The sequence below is a fragment of the Bos grunniens genome, chromosome 7 (assembly GCF_055505025.1).
Source record: "Bos grunniens cultivar Pamir isolate PY7600 chromosome 7, Bosgru_T2T1.0, whole genome shotgun sequence".
NCBI classification, from domain to species: domain Eukaryota; kingdom Metazoa; phylum Chordata; class Mammalia; order Artiodactyla; family Bovidae; genus Bos; species Bos grunniens.
This window is the reverse complement of record NC_141171.1, coordinates 53646609-53662342: the sequence shown is the minus strand read 5'-3', so window position 1 is coordinate 53662342 and position 15734 is coordinate 53646609. Positions and strand designations below refer to the sequence as shown.

The 15734-nt window shown below is 44.4% G+C and overlaps 1 protein-coding gene across 1 annotated transcript in view; it reads right to left on the bottom strand.

Moving 5' to 3' along the window:
• Positions 1-241: 241 nt before the first annotated feature.
• Positions 242-15734, bottom strand: part of LOC147369572 (uncharacterized) — a 545146-nt gene continuing 529653 nt past the window's right edge. The window contains exons 7-9 of the transcript XR_015167587.1: positions 14015-14218; positions 13657-13817; positions 242-509 (exon numbers count right to left, since the gene is read on the bottom strand). The gene's annotated coding sequence lies outside the window, so the exon portion shown is untranslated. The remainder of the gene's footprint in view (positions 510-13656; positions 13818-14014; positions 14219-15734) is intronic.

Below are 15734 nucleotides of genomic sequence, written 5' to 3'. Positions count from 1 at the left end.
TATTGTTACAGCACTTTCACAGCATCATCTTTCAGGATTTGAAATAGCTCAACTGGAATTCCATCACCTCCACTAGCTTTGTTCGTAGTGATGCTGTCGAAGGCCCACTTGACTTCACATTCCAGAATGTCTGGCTCTAGGTCAGTGATCACATCATCGTGATTATCTGGGTGGTGAAGATCTTTTTTGTACAGTTCTTCTGTGTATTCTTGCCATCTCTTCTTAATATCTTCTGCTTCTGTTAGGTCCATACCATTTCTGTCCTTTATCGAGCCCATCTTTGCATGAAATGTTCCCTTGGTATCTCTAATTTTCTTGAAGAGATCTCTAGTCTTTCCTATTCTGTTGTTTTGCTCTATTTCTTTGCATTGATCGCTGAAGAAGGCTGTCTTATCTCTTCTTGCTATTCTTTGGAATTCTGCATTCAGATGCTTATATCTTTCCTTTTCTCCTTTGCTGTTTGCTTCTCTTCTTATATATAATTGACTCACTTTGCTGTATACCTGAAACTAAAAAACACTGTAAATTAGCTATATTTCAATAAAAATTAAAACAAGCAAAACAAGGCTGCTCAGTTCTCCTGCTCCTTCCAGAAGCTAGGGAAGGGGTGGAGTGTGTAGCTGACTGACAGCCCCTCTGAATCCTTTGGGGTTGGTGCCCAGGTACTTTCCAGAGCTGCTCCCAGCAATGACTGAGAATGATGAGGTCTGAGCCCATGACTCCTCTAACTCCAGCTGAAGCACTCTCCGTTGTCTGACTGAAGCTTTCTTAGAACCACATTGTGGTCTGAGTCTCTTTCTCAATCATCCTTCCCAAGGTTTCCTTAAACAGCTATCAGAACAGCAGAACAGTCTGAAGACTCTCCCTGTCCAATCCTGCTCCCTCCCTTTTCCACAAATAATCTCTCACACTTCATCACATCGTGGCATCTGCTTCTCAGAGAATCCAAACTAGCACAGGAACAGTTGGAGAAGGAAGGCAGAAAGGTGAGGCTTGGGACCTGCCTTGTTTACCACCAGGAAGACTGAGGACATCATCCTGAGTGGAATGGGGGCATAGAGAATCCTTGGCATGAGCTGGTAGCCTAATGGCTGATTGTTTCATTGGTGGTGGCCTGGGGAGGCATCCAGTGGCCTGTCAGGCTGAGGAATTTGAATGATACTGGGGGTGAGGAACAGGTTTGGGATGATGTCTACAAAGAGCTCAGAGTTAGCTAGTTATTGCTAAGCTGTCCTGAAGCCCAGCCAGGGAGGAAGAACCGAAGGTCATTAACAAATAGTTAAACAAACAGTTAAAAGGCTAAGTGTGACAGCCACAGGGTTTATTTGGTAGTTTACAAAAAGGCCCTTATTTCCTACAGTAGAAAAGCTAACAGAGCTGATGACCTGAAGAGGACTTGATCGTTTGAGTTTCAGAGTTCCAGAGGCATGAAAAAACTCAGCCCCCTGCTGGGCATACACAATGAGGAAACCAGAATTGAAAGAGACACGTGTACCCCAGTGTTCATCGCAGCACTGTTTATAATAGCCAGGACATGGAAGCAACCTAGATGTCCATCAGCAGATGAATGGATAAGAAAGCTATGGTACATATACACAATGGAGTATTACTCAGCCATTAAAAAGAATACATTTGAATCAGTTCTAATGAGGTGGATGAAACTGGAGCCTATTATACAGAGTGAAGTAAGCCAGAAAGAAAAACACCAATACAGTATACTAACGCATATATATGGAATTTAGAAAGATGGTAACAATAACCCTGTATACGAGATAGCAAAAGAGACACTGATGTATAGAACATTCTTTTGGACTCTGTGGGAGAGGGAGAGGGTGAGATGATTTGGGAGAATGGCATTGAAATATGTATAATATCATATATGAAACGAGTCGCCAGTCCAGGTTCGATGCACGATACTGGATGCTTGGGGCTGGTGCACTGGGACGACCCAGAGGGATGGTATGGGTATGAGGAGGGAGGAGGGTTCAGGATGAGGAACACGTGTATGCCTGTGGCAGATTCATTTCTATATATGGCAGAACCAATCAGTATTGTAAAATTTAAAAATAAAATAAAATTAAAAAAAAAAAAAAAAACTCAGCCTAGCCCAGCTATTGTGCTGTGTCAAACCCTGGCTGGAAAATCTGGTCCCTGAAATGGGGGATGGGGACATCTGGACAGATGCTCCAGGCTTCTTCATATCCATGGCAACACTCTGCTTCCCCGGGATGCCTCCACAGAGGTAGCCCACCTCTTTCTAGTAAGAGCACTTGCCCGTGCAGGATGGTCCTGCACAGGTTTCTCCCCTGACAAGCCCTCTTGAGAACTGCTCTCACCTTCCACTAGTAAGGATTAAATTCCAGCATGTGCTAGGCCTGACAAGGGAGGAAAGGGGCCATTCAATGAGAGCTATAAGAATTAGCTAAACATGTATCAGCAGAAGCTGAAGACCTCAGGGATTCACTTTGAGGGTTCTTGATCAAAGGGTAAGAATACACTACTCAAAATGCTTTGACTTGGAGGGATTTTCCTGATACATGGAAGTTAATACCCTGTCCAGGATCCCAGGGTCCAGGGCCAATTTGCTGCTATGGTAGCCATGTAGGCAGTGTCCAAGATGGTCCTCATGCCCATGTGTAATCCATCCCACTGACTGTAGGCTGGACTTATGACTTACTTCTATGAAGAAAAACACAGAAGAAGTGATGTGATGGCACTTCCATGATTAGGCTTGCTTAAGTTTTGGGTTCTGTCTCTCTCTCCTTCAGGTTCTCTCTCTCTGTTTCTGGGGTTCTTTTTCTTTTTTTGAATGCACACTTTCTTTTTCTCTCACAGTCAAGCCACCATGTAAAGAAATTCAGACTAGAGAAGCCACATGGAGAGGAGAAGTCCTGGAGGATGCAAGGCCACACGGAAGAGAACCGAGGCATCCCAGCCAGGACCAGCTGCCAGCCAGGTGAGCGAGCCTTCTCGGAAGCTACCCCTCCAGTCCAGCCATGGCTTCAGATGATGTGTACCTGGCTGATGCCTTGACTGCAATCTTATGACAGTCCCTAAGCTAAACCACTTCCAACCTGACCCACAAGAGCTGTGAAGTAATGTATGTTTGTTGTTTGAAACCACCAAGTTTTAGGGGATTTGTTCTATAGTAATAGACAAGAAATCCAATAGCTCTCAGAAACCTAGACAGTGATGAGCCATGAAGGACAAAGTGGAAATGCCTGATTTTCTCTCAAAGACAGGCAAGGGAGGAATGAAGAAGCTGAATGCTGGAGTAAATCCATTACGTGTGGCCAGGGGATCACAGGACCCTGTTCCCTAAGAGAGTCCAGGGGACACATTATTAACTAAGACCATTGGGACCTTATTAACTTACGTGCCAGTAAGAAGTTTAGTGGTAGCTTTCCTCTGCAGGCCAGAGGGCTAGTCACAGAGCTAGGCTTGCTAGTATCCATAGGGATGACTCGTCATTCTCAAGTAACATAAGCCAAATGTCAATCATCAGAAGCCAGCTCTGCTGGCCTTCACAGTAACAGCTGTCAAGTGTGGAGGGGCAGCCAAGGGAGACTGACCTGCAGGGGGCTGTGGAGACTGCTGATGGAGCAGGGATTCCTTGCAGAAAGAGTCGTGGCCCCTCACTCAGTTTCTGAATCAAGTCCACTTTCAGATCCAGAATCTGCTGATTGAAGAGGCAGATGGGTCCTTAACAGAAATGACCCAGCCACTCCATGGCAAGTATGCACTAGAGCATTACTCGGGTTACTAAACACTAAGAAAATGGGAATGTCCTGATACTGAAGAGACCCTTGGGCAGATTTGAGGTGACACTGATAGCCAGAGACATGAATCATTATCATGGTCCACCTCAGAGCAGGGGCTTGTAGGGATCAGGTTATAAATGAAATCATGGCTAACATCTGGCTCATGGTGGCTTGTGAAACCACCGGGTGATCATTTCCACCATCCCTGAGTGTAAAGTTGGGATTGATAAGTTCAGCAGTTGGTATAATACCTGCATTGGGTCCTTGGCCTTTGGCATAGGCGCTATCGTAGTGGAGAAGGTCAAATGGAAACCTCGGAAGGTGCCCCCTCTTTCCTGGCCAAGAATGTAAATAAAAAATACTATATCCTGGAGGGATGGAAAAAATTAACATCACCATGAAAAGCTTAAAGGACAGGGATGGTGGTTCCTCTTGTATCATCACTTAAGTTGTCAGTTAGAATCCAGCAGAGAGCAAATGGATCTGGAGAGTGACTGAAGACTATTACAATTCAATCAATTAGTGGCCCTGATTGCAGCTGCAGTGCTGGATGGGGCATTTTTACTCTAGAAGATTTATAAAGCCTAAAGTACATGGTATGTGGCTCTTGATTTGGTAAATGCCTTTTCTATTTTGATTAGCAAACAAAATGAGAAACAGTTCACGTTATTGTGAAATGGACATTTATTTAGTTTTGTTTCTCTACTCTTCTAACTCTCTCACCTTCTGTAATAATACAGTCCACAGAGATCTGAACCACCTGGGCATTCCATGGAACATTACACTGATGGCATCAGACTGGTCAGATAGGAGGAGCAAGAGCAGGATGAGCAGAACAGTGGAGACCTTAGTAAGACAGCTACACTATACATGTTAGGACATGAATGCCGTGAGGATTCAATGACCCGCCAAAGCCACTGTGAAGTTTTTAGGTGTCCAGTGGTCAGATGTATACCAGAACATCCCCTCTAAAGTAAAAGGAAAACTACTGACAGACCCAGTGGAAGAATCATGATGAACCAAGAATTTAGGATTCTAAAGCGGGGTCAAGCAATCTACAGCAGACAAGCACACACCTTTGGAGAAACAGCTCATGCCATGCTGCTTGGTACCAGTAGAGACAGTCTGTAACTGCCTATTATGAGCTGGTGTCTGTCAGACCCACCAAGTCACAGAGTTGGGTGGGCCCAGCAGCAGTGCAGTGTTGAGTTGGAAATGATGTGTCTGGGACCAGGTTGTATGGATGGACAGTCCAGACTCCCAGGTCACTTACTGCAGTTGCATAAACATCCCTTTCCCAGCTTGCACCAATGCCATGCTAGGGTCCTTAAGACCATCTATAAGCAGAGGAAGAATCCCTTGCTGGCTTTACAGATGAGTTGGTCTGGCTGCCAGGTACAAGGCAAAAATGGACGCTGCTGCTGCTGCTGCTAAGTCACTTCAGTCGTGTCTGACTCTGTGCGACCCCATAGACAGCAGCCCACCAGGCGCCCCTCTCCCTGGGATTCTCCAGGCAAGAATACTGGAGTAGATTGCCATTTCCTTCTCCAACACATAAAATTGAAAAGTGAAAGTGAAGTCACTTAGTCATGTCCGACTCCTAGCAACCCTATGGACTGCAGCCTACCAGGATCCTGCATCCATGGGATTTTCCAGGCAAGAGTACTGGAATGGGGTGCCATTGCCTGATGGTGGCTGCAATATAGCCATATTCAAGGGTGGCCTTTAATGGATGAGATGGAGATAGAAAATCTTCTCAATAGGTGTAGCTGCAAGTGATGCACGTGGACACCCATTTTGTGTGAAAGCAAAAGTAATAAGAGGTAAGGATATATAGAGATTTATCAGCTCAGTCCATCAGATCATCTGATAAGTGTCATGAATGAAAAAGACTCCTCATTGGAATGGGAGAGGCCCCTGGGATTTGCATGGCCTTGAAGGCGAGAATTGAGGCACTGCCCAATTAATGAACAATGATTCTAAATTTTCTCTTGTCACCTTGGAAAGTAATGAACACTCCAAAGCTGAGAGAAGAGAGAAAGTAGAAGCGGCGTCCTTCTTAGTCTCCTCTGCTGGTGTCTTCTCACATCTTGGACCTGTGAATGATGGGCAAGTCCTTGGATACTTCCATTCCTTATTAAACTAACTTCCTGGAGGATATCATGGAGTCTTGTGGCTTAAAATAGCAACTATACTGTATTGGTGTTTTTCTTTCTGGCTTTCTTCACTCTGTATAATAGGCTCCAGTTTCATCCACCTCATTAGAACTGATTCAAATGTATTCTTTTTAATGGCTGAGTATAGATCAGTCTTATGGACTCTGTGGGAGAGGGAGAGGGTGGGGAGATTTGGGAGACTGGCATTGAAACATGTATAATATCATGTATGAAACGAGTCGCCAGTCCAGGTTCGATGCACGATATTGGATGCCTGGGGCTGGTGCACTGGGACAACCCAGAGGGAGGGTATGGGGAGGGAGGAGGGAGGAGGGTTCAGGATGGGGAACACAGGTATACCTGTGGCAGATTCATTTCGATATTTGGCAAAACTAATACAATATTGTAAAGTTTAAAAATAAAATAAAATTTTAAAAAAATAAAAAATAAAATAAAATAGCAACTATAAGGTGATGACTCTCAAATGTATATGCTAGTTCATCAAAAGTAAAAACTTTATCCTTCAAAGAACATCATCAAGAAAGGAAAAGACAACCCACAGAATAGAGAATAATATTTATAAGTCATATTTCAGAGATAGAGTTCTATCCAGATTAAACAAGGAACTCTCAAAGCCCAAGAATAAGAGGACAAATAACCCAATTAAAAATTGGCAGGAAATTTGAATAGATTTTTTTTTAAGATGATACACAAGTGGTCAATAAGCACATTACAAAAGCTCAGCATCATTAATCTTCTGGGAAATGCAAATCAAAACTCAAGGAGATACCACTTCATGCCCACTAGGATGGCTGTAATCAATAAGACAGACAACAACAAGGGTTATTATCTGGAGACATGGGAATCCTCATACATTGTTGGTAGGAATGTAAAATGGTTAAACGGTTTAGCTGCTTTAGAAAACAGTTTTAATTAAACGTAGAGTTACCCTATGACCTGGTATTCTGCTGCTGCTGCTGCTAAGTCGCTTCAGTCGTGTCCGACTCTGTGTGACCCCACAGACAGCAGCCCACCAGGCTCCCCCATCCCCATTCTACTCCTAAGTAAATACTCAAGAGAATTGAAAACATGTGTTCACACAAAAACTTGTACATGAATGTTCATAATAGCATTATTCATAATAGCTAAAAAGTGGAAACAACCCAATTATCCATTAATTGATAAAGGGATAAACAAATTATGGCATATCCATACACAGGAATATTATTAAGCCATAATAATCAAGTACTGACTCTGATGGATGTACTGTGAAAACATTACGTTCAGTGAAAGAAGCCAGACACAACAGACCACATATTATATGATTCCATTTTTATGAAATGTCCAGAACAGGCAAATCTGTAGAGAGAGGAAGTAGATCACTGATTGCCAAGAGCTCAAGGGGACAGAGGAGTGACCGCTAATGGGTATGGGGTTTCTTTTGGGGGTGATGAAATTTCCTGAAATTAGATAGTGCTGATGGTTACACAATCATGTGAATATATTAAAATCCTTCAAACTACACTTTAGAAAGGTGAATTTTACAGTATGTGAATTAGCTCTCAATAAAGCTGTTATTAATATAAAAAAGAAAGAAACCATAGAACCTCAGGTGTCTTTTCTAAACCAGAGAAACCTTCACCTCTCCCCTAAACTCCAGACTGGTGTGTCCTACTAGTACTTGACATTTCTGCCTGGATACTTAGCAGGAACCTCAAACTTAATATATCCCAAACTGAAGTCTCAGCATCTCCCCAAATTTGTTCCTCCTAGAGTCTTCTCCAACTCAGTAAATGCCAACTTCTTGCTTCAAGTTGCCCAGGCCAAAAAATTTGGAGCCATCTGTGACTCTTGTCTATTGTCCTTCTTTATACCCTCCACACTCAATACATCAATGAACCCTATTCTACCTTTAAGATACTTGTAGAATCTGACTACTCCACTTTCACATCTATCACTCTAGTCCAAGGTACCATCATCTCTTGCTAGCCCCGTAAGTAGTCTTCCCAATTCTACCCTTGTTCCAGTATGAGCTGAACTGTGTTCCCTCCAAATTCATGTGTCAAAGCTCTAACCCCCTAGTACCTCAGAATTGGGATGTATTTGGAGACAGGCCCCTGAAAGAGATGATTAAGTTCAAATGAGTACATGAGGGTGGGCCCTAATCCAATCTGAGCCATGTCCTTACAAGAGAAGGAAACGGGGACCCAGAGAGACACCAGGGATACACAAGAACAGAGGAAAATCACATGAGGATGCATGGAGAAGGCGGTCTGCACCCCAAGGAGGGAGGTCTCTGAAAAAATTACACCTGCCAACATCTTGATCTTGGACTTCCAGCCTCCAGAACCGGACAAATACATTTCTGTTGCTTAAGTTAGGGGTCCCCGACCTCCAGGATCTAATGTCTGATGATCCATCAGGTGAGGGCTGATGTAATAGAAATAAAGCACACAATAAATGTGATGTGCTTGAATCGTTCCAAGACCAACCATTCCCCTCCCTCCCCACTCCCCTTCCCCATCCTGGTCAACAGAACAATTGTCTTCCACGAGACTGGTCCCTGATGCCAAAAAAGTTGGGGAACCACTGGCTTAAGCCACCTCAGTTCAGTTGCTCAGTCATGTCCAAATCTTTGCGACCCCATGAATCGCAGCACGCCAGGCCTCCTTGTCCATCACCAACTCCCAGAGTTCACTCAAACTCATGTCCATCGAGTCGGTGATGCCATCCAGCCATCTCATCCTCTGTTGTCCCCTTCTCCTCCTGCTCCCAATCCCTCCCAGGATCAGAGTCTTTTTCAATGAGTCAGCTCTTCGCATGAGGTGGCCAAAGTACTGGAGTTTCAGCTTTAGCATCATTCCTTCCAAAGAACATTCAGGACTGATCTCCTTTAGAATGGACTGATTGGATCTCCTTGCGGTTCAAGGGACTCTCAAGAGTCTTCTCCAACACCACAGTTCAAAAGCATCAATTCTTCGGCGCTCAGCTTTCTTCACAGTCCAACTCTCACATCCATACATGACCAGAGGAAAAACCATAGCCTTGACCAGACAGACCTTTGTTGGCAAAGTAATGTCTCTGCTTTTCAATATGCTATCTAGGTTGGTCATAACTTTCCTTCCAAGGAGGAAGCGTCTTTTAACTTCATGGCTGCAATCACCATCTGCAGTGATTTGGGAGCCCCAAAAAATTAAGTCTGACACTGTTACCTCTGTTTCCCCATCTATTTCCCATAAAGTGATGGGACCAGATGCCATGATCTTACTTTTCTGAATGTTGAGCTTAAAGCCAACTTTTTCACTCTCCACTTTCACTTTCATCAAGAGGCTTTTTAGTTCCTCTTCACTTTCTGCCATAAAGGTGGTGTCATCTGCATATCTGAGGTTATTGATATTTCTCCCGGCAATCTTGATTCCAACTTATGTTTCTTCTAGTCCAGCATTTCTCATGATGTACTCTGCATATAAGTTAAATAAGCAGGGTGACAATATACAGCCTTGACATACTCCTTTTCCTATTTGGAACCAGTCTGTTGTTCCATGTCCAGTTCTAACTGTTGCTTCCTGACCTGCATATAGGTTTCTCAAGAGGCAGGTCAGGTGGTCTGCTATTACCATCTCTTTCAGAATTTTCCACAGTTTATTGTGATCCACATAGTCAAAGGCTTTGGCATGGTGAATAAAGCAGAAATAGATGTTTTTCTGGAACTCTCTTGCTTTTTCAATGATCCAGCAGATGTTGGCAATTTGATCTCTGGTTCCTCTGCCTTTTCTAAAACCAGCTTGAACATCTGGAAGTTCACGGTTCATGTATTGCTGAAGCCTGGCTTGGAGAATTTTGAGCATTAGTTTACTAGCGTGGGAGATGAATGCAATTGTGCGGTAGTTTGAGCATTCTTTGGCATTGCCCTTCTTTGGGATTGGAATGAAAGCTGACCTTTTCCAGTCCTGTGGCCACTGCTGAGTTTTCCAAATTTGCTGGCATATTGTTACAGCACTTTCACAGCATCATCTTTCAGGATTTGAAATAGCTCAACTGGAATTCCATCACCTCCACTAGCTTTGTTCATAGTGATGTTTTCTAAGGCCCACTTGACTTCACATTCCAGGATGTCTGGCTCTAGGTCAGTGGTCACACCATCATGATTATCTTGGTCGTGAAGATCTTTTTTGTATAGTTCTTCTGTGTATTCTTGCCACCTTTTCTTAATATCTTCTGTTTCTGTTAGGTCCATACCATTTCTGTCCTTTATCGAGCCCATCTTTGCATGAAATGTTCCCTTGGTATCTCTAATTTTCTTGAAGAGATCTCTAGTCTTTCCCATTCTGTTGTTTTTCTCTATTTCTTTGCATTGATCGCTGAGGAAGGCTTTCTTATTTCTCCTTGTTATTCTTTGGAACTCTGCATTCAGATGCTTGTATCTTTCCTTTTCTCCTTTGCTTTTTGCTTCTCTTCTTTTCACAGCTATTTGTAAGGCCTCCCCAGACAGCCATTTGGCTTTTTTGCATTTCTTTTCTAAGCCACCTAGTCTGTGGTATTTTATTATGGCAGTCCTAGCCAACTAGCAAAACATCCCTCTGCCACCCATTTTTTATACAGCAGCCCAAGAGATCTTTTAGAATTATATCAGTTCTCTGCTCAACACTCTCGTTTGCTGCCCATTTCACTCAGAGTAAGAGTCTCAGTCCTCACGTGGCCTGGAACGTCCCATTCTCCTCCTGCCTACATTACCTCCCAGGGCTGCCAGGCCGCAGCACTCCCCAGGGCGTCCTGCAAGTCCTGCTCCTCCCCCTCACTGTGCTCCAGCCCCACTGACAGCTCAGAAGTTCCTCAGATACACTGCTGTCCTTCCATGGCCTTTGCATACACTGCCCTCTCTGCCCCAGACCTTCTCCCCCCACATCAGCGTGACTCTCTTCCTCACTCTTCAGGTTACCCTCAAACATCATCCTTAAGAGGACCTTCCTAACTGTTCTAACTGGACCTCATTACATAGTTTCGAATCTCTTAGCACTTAGTAGCACCTGATATATTATCATATGTTTCATTGTTTCCTTGGATATTGTTTAGTTCTCTCAACTTGCAAGTAAGCTCCTTGAAGACTGGGGCTTAATTTTGTTCACATGGCTCTATCTTCAGTGCCAGCGACAGTGCCCGGCATAGAGAAGTTCAGTAAAGGGTGTGCTGTGTGCTGTGCTTAGTCGCTCAGTCGTGTCCAACTCTTTGCAACCCCATGGACTGTAGCCTGCCAGGCTCCTCGGTCCATAGGGATTCTCCAGGCAAGAATACTGGAGTGGGTTGCCATGCCCTCCTCCAGGGGATCTTTTAACAAAAGAAAGGGTGAAGGAATTAAGGATATTTGAGTCACCTTTAAGACTGATCACTTTTCTTGTTAGAAAGCTCAGAACCCATCTGTGTGCTGTCTTTACTAAGGGTTGCTGCTGCTAAGTCGCACTCAAGCATATATGCAAGAACCTGGTTTTGTCTGTTTCCCATCCTGTTTTCCTTTTGCTTTTATTTCTTTTACTGAGATATACTGTGTGCATTGGCAAGCTGCCTTAGTTTCAGAAATGGCATTGAGTACAACGCAATGAACTTGCGAAGACATTTAAAATATTTCTCCAGTTTCTGGCCTTCTGAGATGGCTGTTTGATCTCTGGCTGCCTTGGGAGTGGGAAAGGACACTGGAGTGGTCCCAGTCCAAATCGCTGGACATGGGGTCCCCTGGTCACAGGAATTTCTGGGGGAATTCTTCTGAAGTTCAGTGAATTCTCCTAGGGACCATCAGCTTCAGCAGAAGAAAAGAGACTCTTTTGAAGGCCTGATGGTCAAAGAGTGCAGAAAAACTGCACTTTGGGATAGAAAAGTGCATCTTCTCAGCTTATGAGATGTCAGGCTAAAGTTGAAAGGAGAGCCCTTAAATCTGCCCACCCCCACAGGGCGCAAGGGCAATTTCTGAGTTAAGTGTCTAGGTGCCAGGAAACATGGGGACAGAGTGAACACTGTCTGGCCGACTGGGTTCCTAGAGAACACCCCTCACTGGCTGTCACACTCATAGGGCTCACACTGACCACAGGGACAGGGAACACAGGGTAAAGGTTTCCCAACCTCTGCACAGACACTTGGCCTGTGCCCCTCTGTTCCCTGGGGGTTGGATCTTGCAGGCTAAGACCAGGGACAGTGCTCTGACCTCTGGTATCCAAGTTCCCAATTGCTGTGTTCACACAGTCCTGCCCCCAGCCTGTGGCAGAGGTAAAAGCCACTCCGGTCTGAAAGCAGCAGCAGCTTCTTCTCCCAGAGGAGGCTGCAAACTACCATGAGCCCTTTCATCAAAGAACTGAGTGGTGTTCACAGCAGTTAGAATGGCCATCATCAAAGAAGTTCATAAATGATAAGTGCTGGAGACAGTGTGGAGAAAAGGGAACCCTTCTACACTGTTGGTGGGAATGTAAATTGGTAAAACCACTATGGAGAATAGTGTGGAAGTTCCTTAAAAAACTAAAAATAGGGCTACCATATGGTCCAGCAATCCCACTTCTGGGCATATAACCAGAGAAAGCCATAATCCGCAAAGATACATGCACCCCAACATTCACAGCAGCACTGTTTACAATAGCCAAGACATGGAGGCAACCTAAATGTTCACTGACATAGGAATGGATAAAGATGCTGTGGTACATACACACACTGGAATACTACTCAGCCACTGAAAATAAAGAATGCCATTTGTAGCAGCATGGAAGGCCCTGGAGTTTACCATATTAAGTGAAGTCAGAGAAGACAAATATATCACTCATATGTGGACTCTAATTTTTAAAAGTGATACAAATGAACTTATTTACAGACAGAAACAGATTTAACAGATATTGAAAACAACCATATAGTTATCAAAGGGGAAATGAGGGGGTGAGGGATAAATCAGGAACTTGGGATGAATGTACACACTCTATATAAGACAGATAACCAACAAGGATCTACTGTATAGCACAAGGAACTCTACTGCGTGTTCTGTGGTAACCTATATGAGAAAAGAATCTAAAAAAGAACAAATATATATAACTGAGTCACTTTGCTGTACACCTGACACTAACACAACGCTGTAAATCAACTATACTCCAATAAAATTAAAAAATAAAAATAAAGTAAAATATAAGACTGCTTCTTTCTTTAAAAAAAATAGAACTGGGTGATGTGGACAGTTTTCTGATGGTTCTCGCATACTCCCCTTCGCCCCCCCCAAAGCTTTGTCACAGGCCAGGCCAGAAGCTGTGGTGTTTTTCCATCGTAATTTCTTGGCCTTAGACTCAATGTGGCCTCAGATTATATCACTTTTCTTTCTCTGCTTCTTTGTGCTCTGTTGATCAACACTTCCCCTCAGTTGCTGAGGGAAGTCTAGTTGAGTCAGGAAAAAAATTGGGGTCTATTGGACAGAAATTCAAACTGACGGTTGTAAAGCAGTGGCTTCCTGAGTGTCCTGGTACATTAGCATCTTTTATGCAGCAGTTTTCAATGTAAATGTGTTCAAATTGCTGAGAGATCTGTGGTTAAAGTCACCTTTAACCACAGGAAGCCATCGTACCCAGTCTATTTAGTGAGTCTGGGGTGGGAACAAGGAACCTGTACAGATTCTTCAACAAGTACCCAGGAGACAATGTAGGCAGCCTATGGACCACACTGTGAGAAACACCTCCTAAGGACCTGGTTAGTGATCCCAGTGTCTGGGTCTGGCTACTCACCTACCAATCAGAACTTATGGCGCTATGTCTGTTCTTCTCCACAGAGGAATCCAGCTCACTCTAAGTTGGGGCTCCACTGCCACAGGAAGTACTTCGTTCAGAAAAAAGCAGACTTTCATCTTTGAGATCCCTTCCTCGGGTGTTGGGGCACCCAGCACCACCTGAAAACCACGGTACAATACTTGTCAGCATAGAATCTCTGAAGAAAAATTCCGACGTGCCCCAGTCGTTGAGATCTTTAACAAAAATGATTACAGAAATGGAAAGTACGAGTGTAACCATTTTACAGAGCTTTTCTCTCTTTTCCTGGGTCTCGTGGAAATCCCCGGGGTGAAAGCGGCCACTTAGAGTCACCCACCTGACTGGGAGACTGGCCGCTCCACTGTATTCAGGAGCAAGGGAGGCAGTGGCGATAGCTGTATCCGCCCATCATCCGGAGTCAGCGAGGCTGGCACACATCCTGAACAGCTGCATATGAGCACTGGTTGGGCTCTTCCATGCCAGGTGCCAGGTTGTTGCAACTGCCCGGGAGAACATTCTCTGTCAGCAGGGCTAGCCGCACCTGGAGGGAATGATGTAATCTTCAGGAATGCTAGATACGCCTGCATGCAGACAAGCGCACTGGGGAAAATCAGCAGCCTCAGCACCCAATTCAACTGCAGAACTTGTGGTCACACTTGCCTGTCCAGGTGGGATGCTTCTCAGGGAGACCAGATGGCTTCATTTGTAGTTTATGATAAAGCTGAAGTCTCGTTCAAATGAACGTAACTCCCATTTTCCAGTCAAAGACAATGGAACCATGGGGCTAGTCTTAAGCTTAGCTCCTCTCCTAATCTCCCACCTCTAGTGAGTATCACTGGGGCTGCTTAAGCCATTGTTCTCTCTCATTCATTCAACAAACATTTACCAAGCGCCAACTATGATAATCACAACTCACACTGTCTAAGTGATTGCCCTGGGCCAGGCACTGGTCTAGGCTTGGCACGTCCATCTCATGCAATTCTCATCAAACCATATGAGTGAGAGATCCCATTTTACAGATGAGGAAATTGAGGATCAAAGAGGTGACTGTCTAAGATGCCACAAACAATAAGACATAGAGCAGGGACTTCCCAGGTGGTCCAGTGGCTTAGACTCTGAACCCCCATTGCAGGGGGCCTGGGCCTGGTCAGGGAACTAAATCCCACATGTTGCAACTAAAGATTCTACATGCCAAAACAAAGATCGAAGATTCCGAGTGCTGCAACTGAAACCCGGCATGGTCAAATAAACATATAAGTAAATAAATTTTTTTTAATAAAGGAGATACAGAACAGACTCCCAGGCAGTCAGCCCTTCCTGTGTGCCAGGCTGAGCTGAGGCAATGTCCTCTTCATGCCTTTCCATGGATTCACTGATCTATTCATACTACAAACCTTTATTCTTACGCGGTGTCCCCTCAGCCTATCCACCTTACACACTCTGACACTGGCCCTCCTTCCCACCTGTTAGCCCTCCCAGGTAGATTCTCCTCACTTCCCCTGATGCCTTGTCACCACTCTCCTGATTTTCCCTCCACTCTGCGGCTCTCCCACTGTTTGGTCTCTTGAACCCTGGTGTTGTTCAGAGTTCTCTGACACTCAGCCCTACAACCTTTACCTCAGGAAGACACCCCCAACCCACCCCTTCCCCATATTCACAACTCCACAGTGTGATCTCGCTGCATACTGGAGATGCCTTTATCCCAACACGATATCCCATGACAGGTGGCACTTCTAGTTTTCAGAATCCCCTATTAAAATGACTTCATGAAGTTGGACTGGTGTCCACCTCTCTACACGGCACATGATTGGTTTCCAATAAATGTCTGTCAAACTGAGCAGAACTGACTCACATGCTTTATATACCAAGGGTATGAGCAATAGAAAAAGCAGAACTGGCATTTTAATACAAGATGGTAAATATAACCTCATGAATATCACTCATGGTTGGAAGAGAGAAAAACAGGACACAAATATGCTAACAGAACTATACAGGAAGGGCCATAACACATAGGATAAATGCATGACTCAGGAATCTGACCACCTGAAATCCTGGCT